The 27,677-nt window shown below is 41.7% G+C and overlaps 2 protein-coding genes across 53 annotated transcripts in view; one reads left to right on the forward strand and one right to left on the reverse strand.

Annotated features, from left to right (window-relative positions):
* The window catches only part of DLGAP1 (DLG associated protein 1), a 790,600-nt gene that overhangs the window by 76,283 nt on the left and 686,640 nt on the right, over window positions 1-27,677 (reverse strand). The gene's annotated exons all lie outside the window — the stretch shown is intronic.
* LOC120588201 (uncharacterized) overlaps window positions 1-27,677 on the forward strand; it is a 125,360-nt gene that overhangs the window by 9,106 nt on the left and 88,577 nt on the right. For 4 of the 38 annotated variants that reach the window (XR_005649164.1, XR_005649166.1, XR_005649170.1 and 1 more), the window contains exons 3-5: window positions 8,348-8,488; window positions 12,783-12,864; window positions 15,715-15,999. The exons of 12 other annotated variants lie outside the window; for them this stretch is intronic. The gene's annotated coding sequence lies outside the window, so the exon portion shown is untranslated. 22 more of the 38 variants (XR_005649174.1, XR_005649183.1, XR_005649188.1 and 19 more) reach the window with 18 other exon arrangements.

Below are 27,677 nucleotides of genomic sequence, written 5' to 3' on the forward strand. Positions count from 1 at the left end.
CCTTCTGAAGGCCCTGCTTTTGCCTGCTTGCCTTATTTACTTATGTTATAGAGTTTGGGTTTAGATAACCTGCTTTGTGTAGTAGAAAGTCAAGAGAAATACACTCCTTTTAATGTGGGGAGGAGGCAAGAGAACTAAATGTTAAATCAAGCTATATGCAGAGACTGCACTATGCTGATCAGCCCTGCAGCCAGACCACGAGGAAACCTGAAGAACAAAGGAAGATTTCTAACAAACCATTTCCCCACGCCATGAAGGGGTAACAGAGTCTTTTAGTTGTGCCCTACAGAAAATAAAATCATTCATTCCCTATGGCTCAAATCATGGGGAACCTATGGATCAAAGGCTGGGAACTGCCAGCAGGCCTTTCACACTATAGTATTCTTACCTTTTCTCGCTATATACTCTAATCCTTTCTCACTATATGCCCATATCAAAGGAAAATGGGTAAACAAAGTCTTTAAACTGTAACTCTCAGAAACTTAGAATGCTATAGAAACTGGATTCCCCTACACTTGAGGCTTTTTTCCCCTTGTCTTGGCTTTTTGTCTTTGCTTCTCTTGTCTTTCTTTGCTTTTTCTATAGAGCGTTACCCCTTCTCTAAAAACTTTCCTTTTGACTCTAATTCTGGCGTGTGCTTGAATTCTTTCTTCTGCTCAGCCATGAACTCTCCGTGCAGGGCTTAAGTTCCTCCAACTTGGGGGAATTTGCCCTGTCCTGTATCACTTTGGGGGTGAGAGGGAGGGTGGAAATCACAGAACGACAGTGATATTACTTTTATTTTTCCTAATTAAATATATTTTACTCTAAACTTAAGTGAGCATATGCATTTGCTTCGTTTGTTGCTTTTTCTCCTCTAAACCATCCAGCAGTAGTTTGCCTTCGTTTAACAGAAAATTGCAGTAAGAAGACATTAACTTGGAGGTGCATTCTTACAAAGAAAAAAGAAAGCCACTTACTATTGTAATTCCATATAAAACTACTATGTCTATGAAGACTCAACTTTGACATCAAATAATTATACCCCAGAGGTGGGCTTGTGGATGATTTTTATTTTATTCTTTGGGCTTCTCTGAAATTTCCAATAAAAAAAAAAAATGAATATGCATTACTATTGTATCATAAAAAAGTAGAAATGTTAGAATAAAAATTAGGTACTCTATTATATCTTCACTGCTATGAACTTGACTAAATTAAACAATTTTAATTTTTACTATAATGTATTTTTTCTTTTTTAACCTTTTGTTTTTGAGAAAATTTTATATGATTGTCACATTTTAAAAAAGAGAAATGAAAAATGAAAAATTCTTAACATTGTTCTTGCACCACTTTAAAAGTTTGAGGAACATTGACTCAAAAAGCACAGCCAAACACTGGCATCTAACTCCTTTACCATGTGATTGCAGCACATTTTATTTGCCTCTCTTGGCATTTTTCACACCTAAAAGCCTATTATTTCCAGAATGCCATCTTTTACGTGGATTTATGTCTGTGGCATACATTGTTTGCTTTCTCTTAACTGCCCCTTGCCAGCAAGACCCCAGTGCCGTTGGCCTTTCCAAGCAGCCACGACTTTCGGGAAGGTGGGCCCCTCCCTAGATTTGGAGGCTGAATCTTCATGGACAAAGGCATGAGGAAGAAAATTTTGAGGTAATGCTTTCGGGAAGGTTTACCTCCCTATTTAAAGTGACACAAGTCAGCGACATCCCTTTTCTTCCTCTGGACATCGTCATCAGCAATAGATACCCTGAACTGTGGCTGCCATGTGGGGACCACAGGAGCATCTGCCTGAGAGGGCAAAGCCACAGTGAGGATGATGGGTTGAAAGATGGCAAGAAGTTGGGTTCGATATGTTCATTGGCTGTCCTACCTCTAGACTTCTATTATTTGAGAAAATAAATGCCTTTACCAGCTAAGTCACAGTGATTTTATCTTTAAAAATGTGTTTATTTGCTTACTTATTTGCTTGGCTTGACACTTATGCAATGATTTTATATATCCTAAGTATCTTTCCTTGCTTGGAAAACTTCATTCATGAAGATTCACTTCATGTGTGTTCCATTAGCACTTCCTCCATATCTTTTTTTGAGAATTCAGCACACTTTGCTTATTTCTGTCCTATTCTAGTTAGTCTCTTGGCCAAGAACAGAGGAAAATCGATAATCACGTAGGTCTTTGTTCATTACGTGCTTGGTGGATTAAGTGATTCTATATGGCAACTTCTATTATACAAGATAGCTCCAGACCAAGTTTTCTCTGTTTCAATAAGATTCTCAGCCTTGGTGACCCAACTTTCTTCAGTTGTAACATGAACTGGAAAAGAGCACCTTGAAGTCAGTCGGACCTGGTACGAATCCCGATCTGCCAGTTACAGGCTGTGTGACTTCAGATGATTCCATTCTCTTATCCCGTTCCCATATCTATTGGGTTAAGGTAACAGCATTGATAATCTCACAGTGTAGTGAGCTGAATGAAGTTAATATAGTATAAAGTGACACTGTGGCACTTATGTCCTATGTCCGACACACAGGAAGTAGGCTCTTTATCCTCTCTTTCTATGTTGATATAATAAAATTCAAATATTACAAAAACCATCTTGAAAACTCCCTGAGGGGATTTTACCTAAGGTTGGAATTCTCTGCTTTTCAGATTTTCTGTTTCTACAACATGAAGATGCCTCTCCCTATTGTTTAATATTAAAACTTCATCTTGTCGCTCTGATCTTAACTCATAAATCCTTTCTTTAAAGAGGCTTTCCTTGACCTCCCAGCTTTGAGCAATCTTACATTCTCCCATCTCAGCCCTGTTGCCACCTGCTGATAGAAGTTACACAGAGAAAACACAATGAACTGTGAAGGTGTTGCAACTTTTATAACCTAAAAGCATTTCCCAAGGGTGGGAAGTTGTGGCTTGCCATTCTGCCCTTTGGCCAAGTCCTTATCAGTTTTTTGCCACTGTACCCCATCAGTCCTCTACAGCCTCAAATTGCTACTGTCTCCAGATGACCTGCACCTCCCCCACCCCTGTAAATCACACAGAGTGACTGGCTCCGGCTTCTGCTGTCTTGAACCTTGGAAAATACAGAAATTGCCACAGATTTCTGATGTCTTGCAGGGTAGATCCATATCAGTGGTTTCAAACTTTTTTTCTACACTCTATATCACCCTTCAGTTTAGAAAAGACAAAAACAAAACCAAACAAAAAAACACTTGCAAGTATGTTTTCCTTTCCTTCCTGGTCAACACTGATTTCCAGCTAGAGAGAGGTTTGGAGAACAGGATGTGAATGGGACCCTCTCATTGTTTAAGTTCAATTATTTAAGAATTTAAAGTCGCAGGCCTTCTAAGCTCTGCTTAAGGCCTGTCAACTAAATTTCCTTAGTTTACTATAGTAATAAGGTAGGATACCAGCCCTAAAATTAACCACTTAAATTATTAGAAATCTATCAAACGAACAACTTTGCTTTGCTTTCCATGCCTGAGAGGCAATATTCCATAATGTTTCAGAGTTTAAGTTTTGGATACAGACCTTGATTTAAAAGTGCCTTACCTAGGGAGGGCTGCTTTATCTCTTTAAACATCGGTTTTCTACCAAGTAAAATGAGGATTAGAATACCTTCCTTATAAAGTTATTGGGAGGCTGAAACGAAGTAACATGAGAAATACAAAGTAAGTGCTCAATAAATAGTGTACAGTAACAGCGGTAATGATATCAACAATTCCATAAGGCAAATCCCTTTGTTTCGTCTTAGCAGCTGCTAAGCCAGGTGCTCCTGTGGTCTTGTGCAGAAGGCCTTCGAAGCTCTGAAGCTATAGTTCTCTATGAAGGTGGTCAGATAGTGCCATTTCATCTCCATGGCAACCGATGTCTCAATTATCTAGTCTAGTGCCAGGTAGGTATTAGATGATGAGACAAACTGAATCTCAGGCTAAAACTCTGTTCAGTCAATTCACTAGCAGTGCTCCTGTCATAATAGACACATTCAAAATTCTGATTTCATGTGATCTTTAAATTTATACTCTCAGTCATAAAAGCAGTTCTGAAACATTGACCATCTCAGATACATTTTTAGTTTTAGTTATCCCTCCAATGTTTACCTGAGATAAAAATAAGCAAAACAATCAAAGCTTTTCCATTAAAGGTATCTCACATTTTGTCATCAGCCTATTTTTCTCTTGCTAACATACAAGGGATTAGATTAGAAAGTATGTTGTTGAGAAAAACTTTTTGAGCTTAAGCAAAACATGGGTCGCACTTTATTTTATAAAATGGTATTGGATATAAAATAAAACTTTTCTCAGGAAAAAGGGTTGGCATTTTGGTGAAAGGAGTAAAGGAAATCATGTTGGTTGAAAGGGCCCAGTGCCTAGTACACTTAGGAAGTATTAATTTATGAATGAACCACATGACTGGACGAGTCAAAAGTCCTTAGAATTCCAGGTGTATAAATTAGTAAATTTGTGAAACCTTCAGCAATGCACTTAGCTATTTTATGCTTCATTTTATAACCGTCTGTAGGTTGGGACAGTACCTAAAAGATGGTCCTTACAGTGAACGTTAAAGAGATAGCACCTGTGAAAGCCCCTTGTAAATTACAAAGCCCTATGCAGATGCTATAGCAGGAATAGCAACACCAGTAGTAGTGACAGTTGTTACTTTTTTGGGAGCCAGCTGAGTAATTTTTCTAAAGCACAATTCTTCCTGGAGCAGCATAAATTGAGTTGGGTTTTGGCTGATACTGAGTTGGGGCTCTAGAGGTATCACAAAATATTTTATAAAATTTACATGAGATTGCAAATTTAGGCTAAATAGAAGGGAGAAATGCTGTAAAAATTGATAGGGCCAAAGGGAATGGTCTCTAATCAAATTATACACGCCCCTTCCCAACCGCCCCAAAACACTCATAATATTTGATATAAAAATAACAGCAACGAATGGCTGTATTAAAAGGGAACAATTCTTCCAACATAGCTTAAGGGCAGCTAAGCAGATTTTAAAAGTGATTGTAGTCAAAACAAAAAATTTTAAATGATGCATAAATACAGTTGATAATTTTCGTGGTTTTGAGGAAATGGGTGAAAAAGTTGGGACTTGAGGCTTCTGTGTCCTTGAAAAGAAGCTTGCTTCTAAAGAGAAAGAGTCCAGAGGCACGTAATAAATAGGCTCCAGTATGCCCCCTTTTGAATTTGAAGCAGAGAGGAAAGCCAGGTCAAGGCAGACAATCTCTCGGATGTGCTGGAGAATTGGCCTTGGAAATTCAGGTGAGGAGAGAAAAGAATGCCAGGGAGATCTTGGCAGGTGGGAGGAGACTGGAGTGGAGTTAGCAAGTCTTGGAAACAGAAAATGGAGGCAAAGGGTAAGGAGAAACCAAGAAAACATTTTTCATTGCTTTGTCTGAGGCAGAGGCAGCCCTGAGCACAATCGTGAAGTAGATACAATTTCTTGAGTCTTCCTCTCCATCAGCAATTGGAGATGTGCTGCCATCTTGCTCTTTCCACTCACTCAATACCGAATTTTCCAGATCTCTGTCATTCTCTTAAGTATTTACTCTTTGAAAGGTAAAAAAAAAAAAAAAGCCTGGAAAGTCTGATAAATGAATGCATTGGTGGGGTGAAGGGTAGAATTGCGTTTTTAAAAAGAATTCTTGTAAATATTTTTTTACAAGTAATCATGAATTTTAAAAGGGGGAGTGGGGTCTCTGTAAAATCTGCCTTAATTTCAAGGAGTGTCTAAACTTGGGAATTTCCATTACTGCTAATAGCCCTATAGTGGCAGTGAACACTTTTTCTTGGCTCTCAAATATATTTAAGCCTGTAAAGAGAAGAACTGAATTTTATATTTTACCCATTACAGGCATGGACTTATGCTAAGTATATTTTACATGTGATCTTCATTTCGTTTTATGGAATGGAACTAGAGGTTCAGAGAGGCTGGTAACCTGCCTGTGGCAGATGGCATTTTCCAAAGGTGCCTGCAACGATATCTTCCACACGACACATTATTCTAGAACAGGAGTTAGCAAACTTTTCTATAAGGAGCCATATAATAAATATTTTAGGGTCTGTGGACCATTTTGTCTCTGTCCCAACCATTCAACTCTGCCATTTTGAGAAAGCCAGAGACAATAGATAGGAAAACGGGCACGGCTGCTTGGAGAGGAGAGCCAGATTTCATCTGAGGGCATAGGTTGCCAACCCTGCTCTAGAACTTTGCCATTCCCTGTCAAAAGGTGGCATCTAAGTCCCCTCTTTTTTAACCTGGGGAGGTGTGTGATTTGCTCGTGACCAAGAGATAGTGAAGGAAGTGACCCTGCAGGTTCTTTGAGGCTACATCAGAAAAGGTGATGCAATTTCCGCCTTACAGCCTGGGGTGGCTGAGCCCTGTGAGGAGCCCCGAGCCACCATAGAAGCTGTCCAGTTGTCCTGAGGCTGCCATGCTGTAAGGAAGCCCGCATTAGCCCGTGGAGAGACCACAAAAAGAAGCCGAGGACTAATAAGAAGATTGCTGTTGCCTTAGGACACTAAGTTTTGGAGTGATTTGTTACACAGACATATGCAGAACGTTGCTCCCAAACTAGTGAGTGGCAGATCGGGGATTCAAATCTAGGTTGGCCTGACTTCAACAGTGTGTTCTTTCTATTACATGATTGCTTCCAGCAGCCTTTAAAAAAAGTAGGAAGTACGGAGGAGGGAGGAGATAGATGGGGTAAAAGGGTCAAATATGTGGCGACAGAAAGAAATCTAACTATGGGAGGTGAACACACAATGTAAATATATATATGCCTTACTGTTAAAATGTACAGCCGAAACATCGGATTTCATTAACCAATGTCACCATAAAAAATAAATTACTTTAAAAAAGTCTTAAAATATATGTAACATAAAATTTACCATGTTAATCATTTTTAAGTGTACAGTCCAATAAGTACATTAACATCATTGTGGAACCGAACCCCACAACTCTTTCTGTCTTGCAAAACTGAAACTCTATACCCATTAAACAGCAGCTCCCCGTTATCCCCTTCCCTCAGCCCCTGGCAACCTCTGTTCTATTTTCTGTCTCAATGAATTTGACTACTCTCCATCCCTTGTGTAAGTGGAATCATACAGTATTTGTCTTTTTTTTGTGACAGGTGTGTTTCACTTTGTGTGAGCATATGTGTATATTTATATATTTATAAAGCCTGTGTTGGTTGGTTAGTCAAATCAGTGAGTAGTTCAGGTTTGTCAAGGACAAATGTTGGAGATTTCAGGTCCTGTAAGTTACAGATGCAGCATGTCCTAGGAAGGGCCTTGCAACAACACTTACTCTGACAATGGCAATTCACAGTGTCCTGCCTCAAGAGAGAGGGCTTTGAAGGAAGAGGAACTTGTGAATCAAGAGTAAGATAAGGCTATTTGGTTTGCTTCGGCTTGTGGGCTGTTTGCTTTCTCTCAGAGTCATGCCTTGAGAATGAAATCATGTTTCCTCACACAGCCCTTTCAAAGAGCATCCAGTACAAACACTCACTGTCCGCTTCTTTATCTCCTCTGCATCCAGGGTATGTACTGACTTGGCAGAAATTCTATGACTAGCTGTGAATTATGTATTGAGCAAAAAACCTGCAGGAAATTGGCTTAAATGTTGCTACTTGCTTACACAGACTAAGACAAAGTCTTCGGGGGCCTCTTTAACCTTCTCTGCCTTCCCCCATCCCTAAACTAAGACCAAAAGGCAGTTGTGGGGTGAGGCACACACTTTTAAAGTCATCAGCTTGGCTTCCTCTCTCTATACTCACCCTAATTGCTTAGCCCACCTGTTACACCAAAAGCTAATGGAAGTGATCTTTTTGAATCTCCAAGGGTCCTACCCCACTGTTATGGGCTGAATTGTGTCCCCTTCAAAATTCATGTGTTGAAGTCCTAACTCTCAGTACCTCAGAATAACTGTATTTTGAGACAGGGCCTTTAAAAAGATTATTAAGTTAAAATGAGGTCATCAGGCCTGAATCTAATGTGACTGGGTCCTTATAAGAAGAGGTTGTGGCACCAAAGGCACGTGCTCAAAGGGGAAGGACCATGTGAGGACACAGGGAGGAGATGGCCATCTGCAAGCCAAGGAGAGAGGCCTCAGCAGAAACAACCTGCCCACGCCTTGACCTTGGACTTCCAGACTACAGAACTGTGGGAAATAAATATCTGTTGTTTAAGCCCCTCAGTCTGTGGGTACTTTTTGTTACAGCAGCCACAGGAAACTAATACAGTCACCAATGGAAAGTTCATAGTCTTGAGGTTGGGGCTTCAGCCCAGAAAAGTTCTGAAGGCAAGAAATCCTTCTACTACAGCTCCTCTTTCTGCATCCTTTATAGTGGCCTGCTGGCAAGTTTGGAATGTGAAGCTGGTAGAAAAGCCTGGGGTGAGGGGCTCACCTTCAGCAAGCCCAATGGGACTCCTGGAGGCTCCTAACTCAGAAGGGCAGAGACCTGTGGCTCTAGATTCCAGAAAGTCCAGTAAGTATGGGGAGACTTAGTAGGTGTCTTGGGCATGGTCTTAGAGAGGCCCATCTTGATGAGCGCTTAACTCCTCTCTTTTCTCCTGGGCACCAGAGGCCTTTCTTCTGCCTTTCCCTTTCCACTCTCTTGGACTTTCCCCATCCACCCCTTCTACAAGACTGCTTTATTTCTAGGAAAGTCAGAAGAAGGGATGGCATCATGCCAATCCTAATAGTTTTGGTTTTTCTTTTGTGGGAAGGGTGCTAGGGAATAAGAGGGATACCTGCCTTTTAAGGAGGTAGGATGGGTGGGGTGGTACACAGAATAATGGCCCCTAAATTCTGAATCTGAAATCTATGAATGTTACCTTACATGGCAGAGGAGATGTTGCTGATGTGATAAAGTTAAGGATCTTAAAATGAAAAGATTATCCTGGATTACCTAGGTGGCCCCAATGTAATCACAAGGGTTTTTATAAGAGGGAGGCAGGAAGGTCATAGTCAGAGAAGATGCAATGGTGGAACCAGAGGTGACAGGGCTAAAGACACCACTCAGCTGCTGGCTTCGAAGATGCAGGAAGGCGCCACAAGGCAAAGAGCACGGGCAACCTCCAGAAGCTGGAAAGGCAAGGAAATGTGTTCTTCCCTAGAACTTCCATGGCGAAGTGCAGCTCTGCCAGCCCTTTATAGACCTCTGACCTCCAAAACTATGAGATGATTGCTGTTGTTTTAAGCCCCTAATTTTGTGGGAATTTGTTATAGCAGCACCAGGAAACCAATACAGGCGATAAAAATGAAAGGCCTTGAGAATAGCTGCTATCACATTTAAATAGGCAGTGAGAAGTGCCCAGAAATAAAATAACAAACTAAGCTAAATCTTCCATCCCTTAAAATAGTGGTTTTCAAAGGTGGTCTCCCAGTCAGTGTGTCAGCAGCACCTGAAACTAGTGGGTCAAATTCTCAGGCCCCACCTTAGACCTACTGATTATGAAACACTGGGTGGGGGCGGGGCACAGAAATCTGTGTTTTAACAAGCCCTTCAGGTGATTCTGATGCACACAAGTGTTCACTTTAAAAATAAGTGACCTGGGCTGGCTCCTCACGAACTAAGGGTAGCTGTGGACCTTCAGATGTCTGTGTGTTCCTATTGAATCTACAATTAAACTATTTTACGATTTATGCTTGGCTTGGAATCTGAGAATGATGGGCAAAGTTATCTTCCCAAGATGGGCTTTGCGGGCGTAATGTGGGAAGTGGGATCCCAGAATTCAGTCTTCATGTGTATGTAAGTCCCCGCCCCATCACACAGCCTATGCTGAGAATAATGCTAGATTGTCATTACAGAGCCCTGCCCGGTCACATACACTTGCCCTAGACTGCGGTGGCAGAATGGGTGGTTATTTCTTTTTATCTTAAACCTTTACCTGCTAGAGGCAATCCTATACTGGGTAGTTGGAAAGATATTCACTTTTGAAAGCAAGAGTGGGGTCATTCCTTCTAGAAGTTTTGGAATCACACAGACATTGATTTCAGTCCTGGATCCGCCTCCTATTATTTGGGTGATTTTGGGTGTGTAATCTCTCTGAGTGTCAGTGCTTTTTCTATAAAACAGGCATGCTGAAAGTACTTCTGTGACAGAGTTGTTGAGAGGTTAAGTGAAATAATACATGTAGAGGTCCTAGTGCAGGACCTAGAACAAAGTAAATGCTTTTTGTTATTGTTATTAATTGTAGTTGGTATTATTAATTGTAATTAATAGCTACTATTTACATGAAATTCATCTTCTCCTATTTCCAGGCTTCACATATATAAAGGATCTAATCCACAAATTCACCTATGTTAGGGATTCAGTCCATTTTAAGTTCTGCTAATAATATTTTCCCTTGAGGCTCTTTAAGGCTCTGTGAAAAGGGAAAGTCCCCTATAAAATGAGAGCAATTGCTTCCCAGTTGACGGGACTTTTCGCAGCAGCCTGGGTCCCCAGCCCCAGGATGGGGCCGGACCCCAGTGTGGATGGTCCCATTTCCCACTCACTGCCTGCATTCCTCTGACCTGTCTGGTTAGATCTTGTATTTTTCCTTCCTCCTCCTCCGGCAGCCTCCACATCACCCAGACAGCTGCCGCCACATCCCGCTGCTTCAGAAGCGGAAGTAAGGCGCATTTAGGACCTTTCCGGGTGAGTGACAACATTTGAGATGAGATTAATAAAATGCCAGTGCTTAGGGAAAACCAGACTTTCCCCCAGTCACCTCTGCTCCACCTTTCTCATGACACATAAAATGAGCCAGCTGATCTTAGTCTGTGTGATAGGTTGTGTCAGCCTCTTTGTGAGACAGTGAACGCTGGTGACCTGGGTGTGAACTGTTCCTTTGGGAGAATGGGTCTGGGACATCCTGTCGCTGGGTAAGCCTGCATGCAACGGGTTCCTTTGTCCTTGGCTGCGCTACCGATCATGTGCGGGGCTCTGTGTACATCACTTAGGGTATCTGTCCCCTAATGGCAGATGAAGTATTACTCCAGTTCACTCATGGATGCTGCAGGGTTTTTCCTCAGTTACCACATGATGACTAAGTGAAAGCATTCCAGGGAACCAGAAAGGCTGGCCGAGCCTCTGGAATTTCAAAACAGCATGGCAGGCTGTTGGCTCTTTCTGCCATGTCACTTTCTCTGAGCTGTATGCCACTTTGCGGCATGCTCACTTACCACTGAATTCCACAAACTTTAGGATTTATCTTTCTTAGAAGGGAGAGCCTGTTTTTCTTTTTCTCCATAGAAACAGTTTAATTTTTTAAGATTCAAGATGTCCCCGAAGGTCTTAATACAGACTTAGGGAAGAACAAGATAAAAAACAAGGGAAACTAACAGATGAAAGAAACCTCGTTCTTTTTTAATTCAAATTTATTCTGTTTAACAGGAGGGATTGGTAATATTATCTATGATTTAGGCTATATATGCCCAAGGGTACCTGTTAAGAACTGAACGTTTATGTCCCCACAAAATCCATATGTTGAAGCCCTAATTCCTGATGTGATGGTGTTTGGAGATGGGGCCTTTGGGAAGTGGTTAGGTTTAGATGAGGTCATGAGGTTGGAGCCCTGTGATGGGATTAGTGCCCTTATAAGAAGAGGCTCCAGATCTCTCTCTCTCTCTCTCTCTCTCTCTCTCTTTCTTTCTCTCTCTGTCTCTATCTCTCTGTCTCTCCACATAGAAAGCAGGGAAGGCAGCCATCTCTAACTCAAGACAAAGATAAGAGCCCTGACTAGACATCTAACCTACTGACACTTTGATGGTGGACTGCCCAACCTCCAGAATTGTGAGAAAATAAATGTGTGTTGTTTAAGCCACCCAACCTGTGGTATTTTGTTATAGCAGCCCAAACAGACTAGGCAATACCTCAGGAGCAAAATAGTCTAAACTCCAAGAAGTAGACCGCAAAGATCCAGGCAGCTTTCACTAAATGTTCCTCTTCCCTGTCCTAAAAGACAAAATAATGGTTTTCCATAGATGTTCCTAGAAGCAAAGTCTAGCCATCGCATACCCAGTATGCAAAAGGAAAGAACCAAAGTGATGAGCCCTTGAATTTGCCCAGTGCCTGCCTCACGGAACCTCTCCCACTACCTCTACCGGGTTTATGGCAATGATTTCTACTGCCTGCTTTTCAAGGGATGTGGTCCTTCATTCCCTTTTTCCACAGCAATTCTACACTCAACCTCACAAAGATTCCTTAAGGCCATAGAACAGATGTTACTATGTTTGCGTCTATGCACTACAGGTGTCAGGCCTTGGCTTATGAGCCTTTCTTCATGCCTTGCTTTTCTCCTTTGTGAATCAAGTGATAATAAGAGTATATAAAGTATATAAAATATTTGAGTCTTGAAAAAAGAATTACTATCACTAAATCATGAATAAAAAACTGTAAAATCAAAACTAATAAAAATGTAATTAAATGCTGTTATAAACTAACATTATGTTAGTATCACTAATTGTTAAACTTAGTGTTAGCAAAATTCCATTACATTTGGAAGTACTTTGTGGATTAGATTTTCTTTATATTTTGTGAGAAATTCCTAAACAGGTACGATTATCAAGGAATCATAGCTAATCATAAACTAAATGAGTTTTACATACATAATTTTAATTATCAACAAAGAATGATAAAAATTCTTTCAAAATTGTTTACAGAAAACAAATTTATTTAATGGGGATGTGGATCATTGTAATATATTTGAAATGGTATAAGGTGGATTTTCTAAAGAAAGTTGAGCCTGAGGCTTATGAAGTTCCTATTTTTTTCCTTTTGGTGCCAAACGTAGGGCATGAGTGAAGTTCTTAAATCACTTGATTACCCCCACTGCAGGATGAGGATGCCAAGCACAGAGAAATGATTTGCCCAAGGTGAGCCAATAAGTACAGAGGTGACACTCACCATGACAGCACAGTGCTGCTTCTGTTCAGTGTCCTCAGGGAGCTGTCTCCAATAACACCTAGAACCCTTTCTTAAATAGTATCACATAGACCAGTGCCACTCACTGTACATAACATATTCTGGAGTGTGTTCACTTATTTGTGCTCCAGTGTAATTATTCACAAAAAGTCACCAGCCACTCACTCACCCAATCTTATGAGATTGTGCCTGAAAGCATTTGGTAATATATGTAAACCTGGAGATTTCATGGTGTGCCATCTCCCATAGACAGTTTATCACAAACTGAAATAAAGCTACTTTTTATCCTTTATGGAAACACAGGTATACTGAAGAGGAGGATAGTATGGTGGATGACTTCAAGAGTTCAATTATTAATCAGTCCTGGGTTTGGAATTCTATGACATTGAGCTAGTAACTTCTCTATGCCTTGGTTTCCTCCTTTGTGAATCAGGTGACAATAAGAGTAGCTACCTAGTTGCTGTGAGGTTTTAATGAGATAATGTATGTACTCCCTTTGCTTGCTATAGTTATGAACATTTTATTAAATGCTCAAAAAAAGTTAACTCTTTGTGTTATTTCTAGCCTTCATAGCTTTTCAATAGTATAGTTGTTTGTTCAGGACTTAAAAAGTATGACCAAGTGATAGGTTGGTGGGAGTACAAAAGTTACAGCCCCTATGGGTGGGCATATGGCAATATGTGGCAGCTTGGGTCCCTGAGAAACTGTGAAGCAGAGACCTCCTGACAACCTTCATGAAACATAAATAGTATGAATTGGAATACTTTTGTTATGTTTAGACACTGAGATTTGAGAGTTGTTTGCTATTGCTGCAAAACCTAACCTAATTAACAAAACCTTTGACCTAGCAATTCCACTTCAGAGATTAATACTGAAGATATACTGGACAAGATGAGATGTATATGAAATTATTTAGTAAAGTGTCATTTGAAATAGCAAAATACTGAGAACAATCTAAATGTGTAGCAAAGAGGAAATTGGTTAAATGATTTGCGATATATCCATATAGTGGAATACTGTATAGTTGTAAAATATAACTGGGAAATTCTGTATGGAAATGTAGAAATTTTACCAAGACATTGTTAAACAAAAAAGCCCAAATTGTACAATAGTATATATAGTACACTATCCTTTGTATAAAAAAGGAGAAAACACATATTAATAATACTGTAAATATATATCTATATCGAAGAAAGAAAATTGACAATGGTGGATTAAGAGAAACAGAAACTAAGGTTAAGAGAAATAGCAACTAGGCATTGAGTCAATGCATTTTTTTCCTGTATTTTGATTTTTGAGCTATATGAATATTTTTTCTTATTCAAAAAATAAACCATATTAAAAATAAATAAAATAAAATCCTTTGCTATTTGTTGCCTATAGAAACCTTGAGAATGTATCTCCATTCCTCACTTCATGCCTGGTTGTTTTCCCTTTTGGGCATAGCACTTCCGGGGCATCTGATTCCTGGAGCTGTCAAGTGGTTTTCATCCTTCCCTCTGTGTGCAGGTTTAGCTCGCCCTTGGTGAGATGCACTTCTCTTCCCCTTTGCCTACTGTATGTCTTTCAACATCTAGATGTCTTCACTGGGGCATCTTTCTGATCCACCCACGCAAAGTTCCTAGGTCGACTTCTATGTTTACATAACTCTTTTTATACAATTCTATGATTGCATTTTAATTATGTTAAATTATAATTATCTGTTTACATAAATACTATATTTTCTAGATAGCAGAACTAAGTCTGCTATCCCTGTGGTCTTTCTATCCCTAGAGTCTAGTTCATCTTTCTATCCCTATGGTTTAGTACAGGGCATGGAATAGTGTAGGCATTTAATAACTTTATTACTTTAACTTTATTTAATAATTTTATTTTTTTTCTTAATTAGATTGATAACAGTGAAGTAATAAAATGTCATGTTTGGAAATTAAGTCTTTCTGTGCCTGCTGCCATAGTCTTCAAGCAGCCTGAGTTCTTTCCCTCATTGTGCTTTACTAATATAGTGTTCTCTCTGTGCTTTAATATTGAAAAAGCTGGTAAGTTCTAAATCATTTTAGAGTGGTTTTTAAAAATGTTCTACTTTTAATTTGATTAACTTTTGCTAGAGTAATGAGACTCCAAAGCAACATTTTTTTTTTTTTTAAAAGAAAGGAAAACAAGTACACTCCAAACTTAAACCAAATTAATAACCAGATAAAAAAGAGAAATAGTTGAGTAAAGGATATTTGGAGAAATGCTGATCTTTTCTCTTAAGTAACATGTGATTTTGATTGATTCAACCTTATTTTCATTATATTACCTGTAATAAAATTATTTTCAATTTAGTAAAAAATGAACTTATATTATTTTGGCAAATGATCATTACTCTTAAAAACTTATGATATTGTGGCAGCCTGACCCTGCCTGACTATTTCCTGCTCGAACAAGTTAGTTCTTGGCTACACCCCTCTTCCCAGGACTCTCCGGCTGACCACGCAGTCCGAAAACCTGCTTAAACGATTAAGCCCGTTTCCTTATAGTTTGGCAGCCAATCAATGTTCTCCTTATGTTCTCCTTCCTTATATGGAATATCTATAGCTGTGTAGGAATGTGGAAGTACAAGATGGTATAAAACTGCCCTCCATGTTACAATCAGGGCTCAGCCTTTGGATAAGAATCTGCTGAGCTGGTGCCGGCATCAATAAATGCTGCTTCCTGCTTATATCCTTGGTGTCCCGTCTCTCTGTTTGACAATCCCACAACATTTCTGGGGGCTCGTCCAGGATTTGGAGATGACAGTTTTTCGCCTCCCTTGTCTTCAGGGTCTGGCCCCCAGGATGCTGGGAGAAGCGGACTTCACCTGGGGCGCCAGCAGACCTATTGTCTGTAGGGGAAAACAACTCTTCCAGCAGACCTGGGCGGTGGCTCTGAAAGCACAATGGAACCCTAAGAGGCACAGAAACCAGCCCAGGAGCACCGCCTGACTAAGTAGTAAGGACCCAGGTCCCAGGAACAGCCTGTCCACTAGAGGACAGAAGGAGAGTCTGCTCAACTCCCGAGGCCACCTGAGTATTCTTCATTTATTAGAGGAAACCGTGACCTCTCAGGTACATAGAGCGGAGGGTGGAGTGTGTTCGGTGTGTGCTAGTGTGACTGAGACGTGGCCTTCTATGAAGCAAGAGTTGAGCTCCTATCTGTGGTTCTGTGGCAAACCATACACGGCTTAGAGTGGTTTCACTGGATCTCCGTGAGGAGTCTACTCCAGTGATCCTAGTCGGGGGTTTATATCAACCCACCGATTGCGAAGAGGCAATTGCTAAGAAAGATCCCCATGATGGGAGCGGCCGGAGATGAGCGAAGCGAATCTCAGTGTGTGTGCGACACCGACCACAGTTGGAAGGATGAGTGGACAACAGAGTAAACAGATACTTTTAGGTTGTATGCTTAAGAATTTCAAAAAAGGTTATTCAGGAGATTATGAAGTTAAACTTACCCCGCAGAAACTCTGCATCTTTTGTGAGATCGACTGGCCCTTTGGTGTTTGGTGGCCAGCAGAGGGGACTCTTGATAGAGAAGTCATTGCAGAGGTCTCTTAAATCATTACCGGTCAACCTGGCTACCCAGAACAATTTCCTTATATCGATATTTTGGAGGCAATAGTTCGCACCTGACCCTCTTGGTTGAGAGTCTGCCTAGAGGTGAATTGTAGGGTCCTCCTAGTCCAGGCCTTGGCACCCTCCTGAGCTCGGTTGAAGGAAAAGAAGCCTGTGTTGCTGGCATAGGCGGAGGAAGTCTCACCACTTTACTTACCCATTTATCCGCCCCTTCCAAAGGCCTCTGACAGCTGGCTTCTCCTTTGGAGCCGTCCACCCCAGCCCCTTCGGTTTCTCTTGGGACCCCGTCCACACCAGCCTCCATTGACTCATCACCACCTCCTGCTTAACCCCCTATAGCCCTGCTGGAGCCCGGACCAAGGTGTCTCCTGTCAGGGGGCAGGTGCTTCAGCTGCCCTTGCGAGAAACCTGAGGCCCCATCTATTATGGTCAGATTCAGGGAGGCTGGTGTACCTTTATACCCCTCCAATTGATTATCCAGACTCACAAACCCACTTGGGCCAATTGCCAGCAACTCCTCCTGACCCTCTTCAACACTGAAGAGCGCCAGCGCATCACCCAGGCCACCTTGAAATGGCTAGAGGAACATGCACTGGAAGGCACCTTGAACATGCAAACTTATGCCCAGAATCAGGTTCCTGAAGAAGACCCCTAGTGGGACCCCAATGATGACAGGGGACTTCAGATGTTAGCACGATACCAGGAGGCTCTCCTAGGTGGTCTGAAGGAAGGCGGGATGAAGGCCAAGAATATGAGCAAGACTTGAGAGGTCATCCAAGGACCAGAAGAGAGTCCAAGCCAGTTCTATGAGAGGCTTTGTGAGGCATTCCATCTCTACACTCCCTTTGACGCAGAAGCAGCCAAAAACCTGAGGATGGTCAATGTGGCCTTTGTCGGGCAGGCCCAAGGAGACATTCAACGCAAACTGCAAAAACCGGAAGACTTCGCTGGCGTGAACATCAGACAACTCCTTGAAGTTGTGACCAAGATCTTCTTCAATTGCGACTAAGAGGCCTGCCAAGAGGCTGATTGAAAGATGAAGGAGAAAGTCACTACTTGCTGCTGCTCTGGTAGAGCAGTCTGGGCCCCCTAGAAGAAGTGCCCCACGAGGTCGGGGACAAAACCAGCGGGAAGGTCAACCCGGGAGATCCCCTGCCCTGAAGATGAGACTGAGAAGAGACCAATGTGCAAACTGCCGCCAGCAAAGCCACTGGAAAAATGAGTGTCCCCAATGACTGGGTGAGCCATCAGTGGCTTCCGGCCCCTGATGACACAGCCAAGTCATACAAGGGCATTATCAACTGACTCGCCCATCACCAGCTTCTCCTAGGGATGACTTTGTTGGCCTTGCTGCCCTGGAAGAGTTTGGAGATGACTAAGTCAGACTGGGCTCCATTCTGCTAGGCCCCTAGGAGCCTATGGTCCAAATGATAGTTGGGGGGCTGACCTATTGAGTTTATAGTTGACACCGGAACTGAACACTCAGTTGTAACTTGGCCTGTGGGCCCCCTTTCTCAAAGACAAGCTACAAGCTACTATATGGGAGCAACCAGGGGACGAGTCTGTCACCCCTTCCTGCAGCCCCGCTAGTGCAGCCTAGGAGGACAAGAAGTTGTCCACAAATTCCTATAACTGCCCAACTGCCCTGTGTAACTGATGGGAAGAGATCTTTTAGGAAAACTACATGCTCAGATGACCTTTGACTCATGTGGCCAAGCAGCCCTAACCTTAGGGAAGGCCAGAAGCAAGAATTATGTCACTCATGGTTCCCCAAGGAGAAGAGTGGCGCCTCTACAGTCTTATATGAGCTCCCCTTCAAAGTACCCAGAGTGTGGGCTGAAGACAACTCTCCAGCACTGGCCCGACACATTTCTCCAGTAGTGGTCAAGTTAAAACCAGGAGATGAGCCAGTCCGCCAAAAACAGTATTTCATTCCCATAAGGCACAAGTGGGGATCCAAAAACATTTAGAGAGACGAAATGTTTGGAATTCTCTGTCTCTGCCAATCATCCTGGAATATGCCTCTCCTTCCGGTTCAGAAGCCAGGGACTGACAAATACTGGCTGGTCCAAGATTTACGAGTAGTCAACCAGGCGACTGTTACCCTGCACCCTGTCGTCCCCAACCCATATACCTTCCTAGGCCTCATCACTACTGAGACAACCTATTTCACCTGTCTGGACCTCAAGGATGCATTCTTCTGCATTTGCCTGGCTCCTCAGAGTCAGCCAATCTTTGCCTTCCAATGGGAAAACCCTGAAAGCAGAGACAAGGGCCAGTTGACATGCACACGGCTGCCTCAGGAGTTTAAGAACCTCCCCAACCATCTTTGGGACAGCTCTAGCCTCAGATTTAAAGGCCTTCCCAGCAGACCAACACAGCTGTACGTTACTCCAGTATGTAGATTACCTCCTCTTACAGGGAAGACCTATGAGGAATGTATGGAAGGACCGCATCTACTCCTCAATCTCCTCTGGGAAGCAAATTACGAAGTTTCTAAAAGGGAGGCTCAAATCTGCCAAGAAAGAGTTAAATACCTTGGGTTCCACCTGTCGCAGGACAATGCCAACTCGGCCCAGAAAGGAAACAAACGGTTTGCTCAGTTCCCATTCCTACCACCTGACAAGTCTGCAAATTTCTCAGAGCAGCTGGTTTCTGCAGAATCTGGATATCTAATTTCTCCATCCTGGTCAAATCCCTCTATGAAGCCACAAAGCAGGGAGAATGGAAGCCCCTGCTCTGGGAATCTACACAACAGAAGGCCTTCAAAGAAATCAAATGGGTACTCACTAACGCCTCTGGACTAGGACTCCCAGACTTAACCAAATTTTTCTTTCTGTACGTACACAAGCGCACGAGTGTCACAGTAGGGGTCTTAACCCAACTACTAAGATCTTGGCACCATCCTGTGGCTTATCTTTCCAAACAGCTTGACTCTGTTGCCCAGGGCTGGCCATCCTGCTTACAAGCACTTGCAGCCATGGCCCTCCTTGTGTCAGAGGCCGACAAACTGACTATGGGGCAAAAACTGACAGTTTGAGTACCACATTCAGTAATAACATTACTAGAGTAAAAGGAACAATATTGGCTAACCAGTGCTGGAATGGTCAGATTCTAAGGAATGCTGTGTGAGAATCCACGCATCCACCTAGAAGTAGTATGAACCTTGAACCCAGCCACCTTGCTAACCGTTGGGCTCAGTCAGCCAGACCATGATTGCATTGAAGTCATGGATGAACTGTTTTCCAGCTGACTTGACTTGACAGGCCAGCCCCTCAAGGACTTTGATATAGAGTATTACATTGATGGTAGCAGCTTTGTGAGGGGAGGAGAACGCCTTGCAGAATATGCTGTGGTGACCCTACATTCCACCATTGAGGCAAAACCTATGCCTAGGGGAACCTCAGCTCAGAAGGCAGAGCTCATTGCCTTGGCCCGCCCCCTTCAGCTGGCAGCAGGAGTGTGTGCTAACATATACACTGACTCTAAGTATGTCTTCACCACCCACCATGTACCTGGAGCCTTGTACAAAGAGAAGGGTATAATCAGTTCTTGGAGAAAATACATAAAACAATGAAAGGAAATTCTAGAACTCTTAGATGCTATATGGGTCCCCAAGAAAGTAGCAGTCATGCATTGCAAAGGACATCAAAAGGGGGATGCCATAACAGCCTGGTGCAACCGCAGGGCAGACCGTGTTGCCAAACTGGCAGCGGCCGAGGGGATGGGCAGCCCTATAGCAATAACTGCTTCCCTGTTTCCTAGTCCCTTAGTTGAATGGGACCCCAAGTATTCACCTCAAGAAGAAGCCTGGTTTAAGACCGAAGAGGGGAGCCTACTCTCTGGTGGATAGTGGAAGTTCAAGGATGGGCAAATTGCAGTCCCTGGGACCCTAGCCCCAGCTTTTGTCAAGCAGTTTTGCCAAAGGACTCACCTTGGTCACACTGCCCTAGAAACCACTCTGGGCCATTCCCCTGCTCTCTAGCATCTCCCAAGCACTGTGTGAATGGTGCAAAGTCTGTGCATGCAACAACCCCAGGCAAGGGCTGTGTGCCCCACTGGGGGGTCTAAACTGTTGGTGGCACCCCCTTTGAGTAACTCAAAGTAGACTTCACTGAAATACCTTGATCACAGGGCCTCAAGTATCTCTTGGTCTTTGTATGCACCTATTCTGGTTGGGTAGAGGCTTACCCCACCCAGACTGAGAAGGCCCGAGAAGTAGCCAGACTGCTCCTCCGAGAAATTGTTCCATGATTTGGCCTACCAATAAACATTGGCTCAGATAATGGGCCAGCCTTTGTAGCAGAAATAGTGCAGCTACTAGCCAAGAATTTAAATATTAAATGGAAATTACATACTGCCTATTGACCACTGAGTTCGGGACAGGTGAAATGCATGAACAAGACTCTTAAGACTCAGTTGGGAAAACTATGTCAGGAGACACATCTACATTGGGACGAAGTCCTCCCCATGGTACTATTAAGAATTAGGTCGGCCTCAACCAAGAAGACTGGATTCTCCCCCTACAAAATCTTGTATGGGAGGCCACCACCACTCATCAAAAGACTACGAGGAGACCTCAAGGAAATAGATGAATTGACTCTAAGACAACAGCTTCAGGCCCTAGGTACCACCTTCTAGACTCTCAACCAATGGGTTAGGGAAAGGCTCCCTATCAGTTTAACCACTGAAGTTCATACCCTTAAGCCAGGAGATTCTGTCTGTGTAAAAGAGTGGAACATTCAGCTCCTAAAGCCCCTGTGGAGAGGCCCCTTTACTGTCATTTTATCTATCCCCACTGCAGTTAAAGTTGCTGAAATAACACCCTGGATACATCACTGCAGACTTAAACCTGCAGCTGCAGAATGCGAGTATATTCCAGACTCCTCCAAGTCCCTCAAGGCAACCTTCTGTAAGAAAACACCGACTGCGCCGACAGACTGAGGGTAAGACATCGACCTGCTTTGGTCACGCCGGAAGCTGACTAATCTACATGTGGCAGAAGCCTGAGGATGATGTCTCATCAGGATGGCCACCCCATCGTATTATCCAATACTATGGCCTCACAACTTGGGCCCAAGATGGGAGCTGGGGTTACCGGACCCCTATATACAAGCAGTTCTTGAGATCATAACCAATGATACTGCTACTGCCTTAGAGCTACTAGCCAGGCCACAATCCCAGGTGTGGTCAGCTATCTACGAAAACCTCCTAGCCTTAGGTTATCTATTAGCGGAAGAAGGAGGAATGTGCGGAAAGTTTAACCAGACTGATTGTTGCCTCAAAATAGATGACAATGGCAAAGCCGTGACTGCCATAGCTACTAATATTAGGAAGACAGCTCATGTACCCGTCCAAAGTTGGAAAGGATGAGACCCTAGTAGCCTCTTTGGAGGCTGGTTCTCCAATTTTAGTCGCTTTAAGACCTTAGTTGAGATAGTACTCCTTCTCCTTCTCAGGACCTGCCTCCTCCTCCCGTGCCTATTGCCTCTTGTTATCTGGTCAACTACCTCCCTAATAGAAGTTATAATAGAAAGAAAAACTGCAGCAAAAGTCCTCATGCTAAGGAGGTACCAGCCTCTAAAACAAAAATTATAAGAAGGACCTAGTCCTGGGTCTGAGCATCAAAGCAGGGAATGTGGCAGCCTGACCCTGCCTGACCATTTCCTGCTCAAACAAATTAGTTCCTGTCTGCACCCCCCATCCCAGGACTCTCCAGCTGATGCGGCAGTCCGAAGACCCGCTTAAATAATTAAGCCGGTTTCCTTAGAGTTTGGCAGCCAATCAGTGTTCTCCTTATGTTCTCCTTCCTTATAGCTGTGTAGGAATGTGGAAGTACAAGATTGTATAAAACTGCCCGCCATATTTAAATCGGGACTCAGCCTTTGGATAAGAAGCCGCTGAGCGATGCCGGCATCAATAGCTGCTGCTTCCTGCTCTTAGTCTCAGTGTCCCATCTCTTTGTTCCAGAATCCCGCAACAACATAATATCCAAAAAAAAAAAAAAAAAGTAGTAACATTGATTTTGATAATTCAGTTTTTGAGCCAATATAATAAAATAAATAACAACAAAACAATATAAGCAAACATCTAAAATATATCCTGTGCCTATGTGCCAAACAGTTTACTAGGTATTTCAACATGATCTCATTTTATTTATCTGGAGCGTAAAGCAGCTTTAACTCCATTTTACAGATGAGGAAAGTATGATTTAGAGAGAGTAACTTGCTTCATATTACAACCCAACTAAGAAGTTATGGCTACAAAGTTTGAACCTAAGAATGCCCTTTCTACTATTATAGACTTTTTCAGTAGAGTATGTTCCAAACTCAGTGTTAGCAGTTATACATGAGCAGGCCATCTATAAAATCAGCAATGAGGTACAGAAGACTTAAAACAAAATTAACTTGCCTCTATTATCTCCTAAGGCATGTGTTCAACAAACGCTATACTCAACAGTGCTGTATCCAGTAGCTCTCCGTTTTCACCCAAGTGTACGTGTTGATTAAAACTAGGAAATACCTGAAAATCCAGAAATATCTTTAAAACATTTCAGACTCACAAAGCTTTTGGGCTAGTATCTGATTTTGCATTTTGTTGATATATTATTATAAAAAAGCTTTGACTTTTCCTTCAGTGAAACCAAACAAAAGTCATAATGTATGTTCTTCCAAGTTAAAGCAATAATGGCTTCAACAAAACTGTTGTATATACAGCTGTGGCAATATTTAGATATGTAAGCATCCTGGCTGAATACCAAATACACACAGGATCAATATCAAGTTGACTTTACAGTTGATTTTAATGGGCATGATGGATAATTTGAAAGGATGTGATTTCCACATTCACACTCAACATTAGGTGATCTCAACAGTTATCTAAATTATGGTGAGTTCTAAAATTAATAGTGAGTTCAGACTATCATTTTAGATTAAAAATGTAAAGGCCATTTTTCTCAAATTGAGATTGAAATGCTAAAAGTGGCTTTGACAGCATTATTGAATTGGCCTTGAAGACTACTAATTAGACCACTGTCCTTAAAAGTTGCCTTCTTACTGTTGAATTGTACACCTGAAACATACTGAATTTCATTAACCAATGTTACTAGAATAAAAATAAATAAATAATAAAAAAAGAAATGATAAACAAACAAAAATGTTGCATTTTTAGGCAGCTTAATAAGGTTGGTTATTCTTTTAAAGAGCTTTGTTTATAATGAAAACTTCAATAGGTTGCTAAAAATAATAAAAACAAACATATAAACATTGAAATTTACACTCTTAAAAAACAAAAAAACAAACAAAAAGAAAATAAATCAGTGACTAAAACTGGCAGATTTTCCTCTAGAGCTTGCTTTTGCCTTATAAATTTCTATTTCCTACCCCAGGGAGGGCAGTGAAGGGTAGGTTATGGTGCTTTGAGTACAAACCGTCTTCTGGGTTATGCTAGTTTGTTGCTAGGTGCTCAAGGTTGTTTATTCAGCACAAACTACTAGTGTTTGGCTACAGAAGTTCAAAGATTTACAGAAGGCTTCTCCGTGGAGAGCTGTAGTTGTTATTACTTTAGTTCTTATTCAAAAACTTCCATATTCTTGAGCAGTGTTGACAAATGGCATGCTCAAGAACACTGTGAACTTTTAAACTACTTCATAAAAATATTATTAATATTGATGAAATCTATCTTTTCTTATACTTTGTTGAATCAGCCTGAAAACTTTTCCTCTTCTCCCACCTTCCAGCACTGGAAGAGCAAGTAAGGGGATGGTCTCATCCCATGGGAACACCCCCAGTTGGGGCTGTCATTGGCCTCTGACACTGTTCACTTGGCCAGCTGTTTCCTGATCCACAGAGATGTCATGGCTCCCAGCTAGGTGATCAAGAACTCTATTCTTATATGAGGAGCTGCTTCCCTCTAACTTCTCTCAAAGCGAAGAAGCAAAGGTTTATGCTGGTTGTTTGTCTATAGCTTTGTCCCAAATGAAACTGACTTTCAGCGGCCTGCTATGATATAATCTTAGTGGAATGATCATTTGTTTGCTAAATCTTTGGACAATGGAAAGAGGGAGGGCTGCAGGGAAGTTTGGGGAGTCAGCAGGGGAAGAGGAAGGTGCAGAAGAGAACAAGAGCTTACTGAACACCTCCTGTATTCCATTCATTGTGTTAAACAGCTTGTTTCATCTTGCAGCTCCTTTAAGAAATAGAGTTCCCCATTCTATTGGTGAAGACACTAAGGCAAATAGTGGTTACTTGCCAAAGCCATCCAGTTAGTGATTGCCTTTCTGTTGCCTGAAGACACACCTCAACCCTAACTCCACTACTTCTATTGCACTGTGCAAAAGAGAGGATTACAGATACAATAGAGAAGGAGGGAGATGGAAGGGAGGAAGAGGGAAACAAAATAAAAAAGAATATGAGAGAGCTCTGAAACGCTGCCAATAGTTATTCAAGGTTAATTCTATCTGAGGTAATCCTAAGCAAGGCCACAAATTAGGCCTACCTTAAGCCGTCTTCTAGTTTCTGGGTCACATGGATCCATCTTTGCCATTTTAGGAGGGTCTTAGTTTTAGAAAGCTATTTGGAAAGCTAAATTTAGAAAACTAAATTGTCAGCTTAATGCTTATCCTTCCCAGAGACATTGCTATGTAATAGAAAAATTCAGTCAAAAGTATGATAAGTCTCTGCAAAATACATTTGGAAAGAGAGCATTTATTTGCTCAGTGATCCAGCTTCCAGGTTAGCCTTGTAAGCAGGAGCTGTTTTTTTTTTCCCCCAGAAACAACTTTCTTGAGTCTTGCTTTCAGTTTCTACAGTATTCCATTTTTAGATTCCTGACACACTGATACCTTTCACTCCGGTGGAACTGGAAGAAATTCCTTCCTCAGAGGAAGCCCTTCCTTATCTCTCTAGCAATCTGACTTGAAGGCCTGTAAAGATATTTTGTTTTGATTTACAGTAGTAAAAATGTGGAAACTTAATTCTGAATTTCTTACTAGAAGTAGGTCCATCAGCTGTCTATTTGTTAATAGATTTACCCCAGTCTAACCTGACAACCAAGCACATGACTTTGCTCAGAAAGTAGAAAGACAGTGACAAGAACAAATTCACCTAGGGAAGAAATGATATCGATACATTTAAAACACTTTTCAAATGTTAAATTCATTGAGGGTTGCTATGGACTGAATACTTGTGTTCTCCAAAATTCATAGTTTGAAATCTTAACCCCCAAGGTGATGGCATTAGGAGGTGGAGCTTTTGGGAAGTGAATAGGTCATGATGATGGAGGCTTAATGAATGAGATTAGTGTCCTTATAAAAGGGACCCCGGAGAGCCCCCTCAGACCTTCCACCATGTGAAGACGCAGAAGGAAGTTGGCAGTCTGCAACCCAGAGAGGACCTTCACCAGGCATCAAATTTGCCAGTGACTAGATCTTAGACTTCCAGCCTCCACAATTGTGAGGAATAAATCTCTGTTGTTTAAGCCACCCAATGTATGATTACTTTTTATATCAACTCTAAGAGACTAAGATAGGGGTGTTTGGGGATACATTCCATGTCATATTATGGAAAATAGAATTTCTTAAGCAAAGTAAACAAGTATCTCAGTCCTCAACACACATGTAAGGTCAGAGCTTCATAATGGAAAAGCAGCTCTATTTTCACAGATTTGCAATACAGACTTGAAACTGTGCATATTGGGAATTTTTAAAATGGGAATGAAGATTGTGTCAAGTTTTTACTTGGTTTATTTTTTCCTGTACTTGAGGAGTTGTATTCATTGGGTCTTAGGCCACGAGGCCGTAGAAAACCACTTTTGATGTGACAAAAGTCTTAAATTCCCTGCTCTGGTGGAGATTGCGGAGAAATAAATCACTTTAAAAATATCTAAATAAAATGAAGTAAAAAGAAAAAAGGAAAAGAAAAGCTCCACGTGCTCAGGGGAGCTTTTGTTTATGAAATCAAAGCTATCCAGGGAGACACGCGAGGATTTACTGTTAAAACTTACCAGTTTCATCTCTAGTGCTAACCAACACCACCCCCCAGCATCCTCACCAGGAGGTCACTGAAAGTGGGTGACAGCTTAGAGAATCATCTTGTCTATTCAGTTTTTTCACAGAGGCTCATCTGTTCCCATTTTTACAGAAATGGAGCTCTTCCAAAGAAGTCAAACTTCATTCCCTCGTATAGGCTTTGAAAAAAATTTGATGTCATTTTGGCATTTTGGAATCTTGCCTACCTACAAGGTCTAAACAAATTGCTTTTCAGGCAAGTCTCATCATAGAGTACACCCTAGTTATCAGCTGCAAAAGCCTGTCATCAGACTTCATTGCCTCGTCTTGTCCCTCCAGACTTGTTGCCTCCCTGCCTGAATGCTCCCCACTCCCCGCATGTCTGAACACACACCATGTCTGCTGGATAAAGAGCTTCTGGCTGGGGCTGGACCCTCCCTCCTTGGCAAGAAATAGCTGCCTACGGAATATCAGAGCAATTCTAATCAGGCATGACTCAGCTCTTCTGTGACCTCTGTTCTCCTTTTTCCTTGATTAGACTAGTGCACTGGTCTTACTTGTGGAAATATGTGCCCATGCCACCTTCCTCCCACTCTCCGAATTTCAAGAGGGAAAATTCCTTTTGAGAGGAATATTTAGAAGGTTTTATCATGGAATTCTTGCCATGGATGGTCTTACTCCAATTACCATGGCCCTAACTATCTCCCTTTCCCCATTTTGCAATATGGATATTTCTCTCTTACCATAATTTTCTCAGAATTTGAGTTTATCAATCGAAAAACGGAGTTCAGAATTCATCAATGTTATCCGTAAAACTTTGCAATTGTTTCTTTCAAACAAGTTTTTTCCTGTTGAAATATTTCATCATAAAAATATAAAGCATTGACACATATTTTAGTTTAAGTATAATCTTAAGTGTTTAAAATGTGTAGGGGGGTCAAATATAGGGAGATGGGGGATAGTGAAGTGGGTAAAGGGGTTGAAATACATGGTAGCTGAAGGAAACTGGACTTTGGGTGGTAAACACAATAAAATATACAGATGTCAAATGATAATGTACACCTGAAAATTATATAATTGTATTAACCAATGTTACCCCAATAAACTTAATAAAAAAAAAAAACGTGAAAGGACAATTCACTTTAACCTACTATTAATGTGATAT

Source organism: Pteropus medius, unplaced genomic scaffold (assembly GCF_902729225.1).
Source record: "Pteropus medius unplaced genomic scaffold, Ma_sr-lr_union100, whole genome shotgun sequence".
In the NCBI taxonomy this organism is placed as follows: domain Eukaryota; kingdom Metazoa; phylum Chordata; class Mammalia; order Chiroptera; family Pteropodidae; genus Pteropus; species Pteropus medius.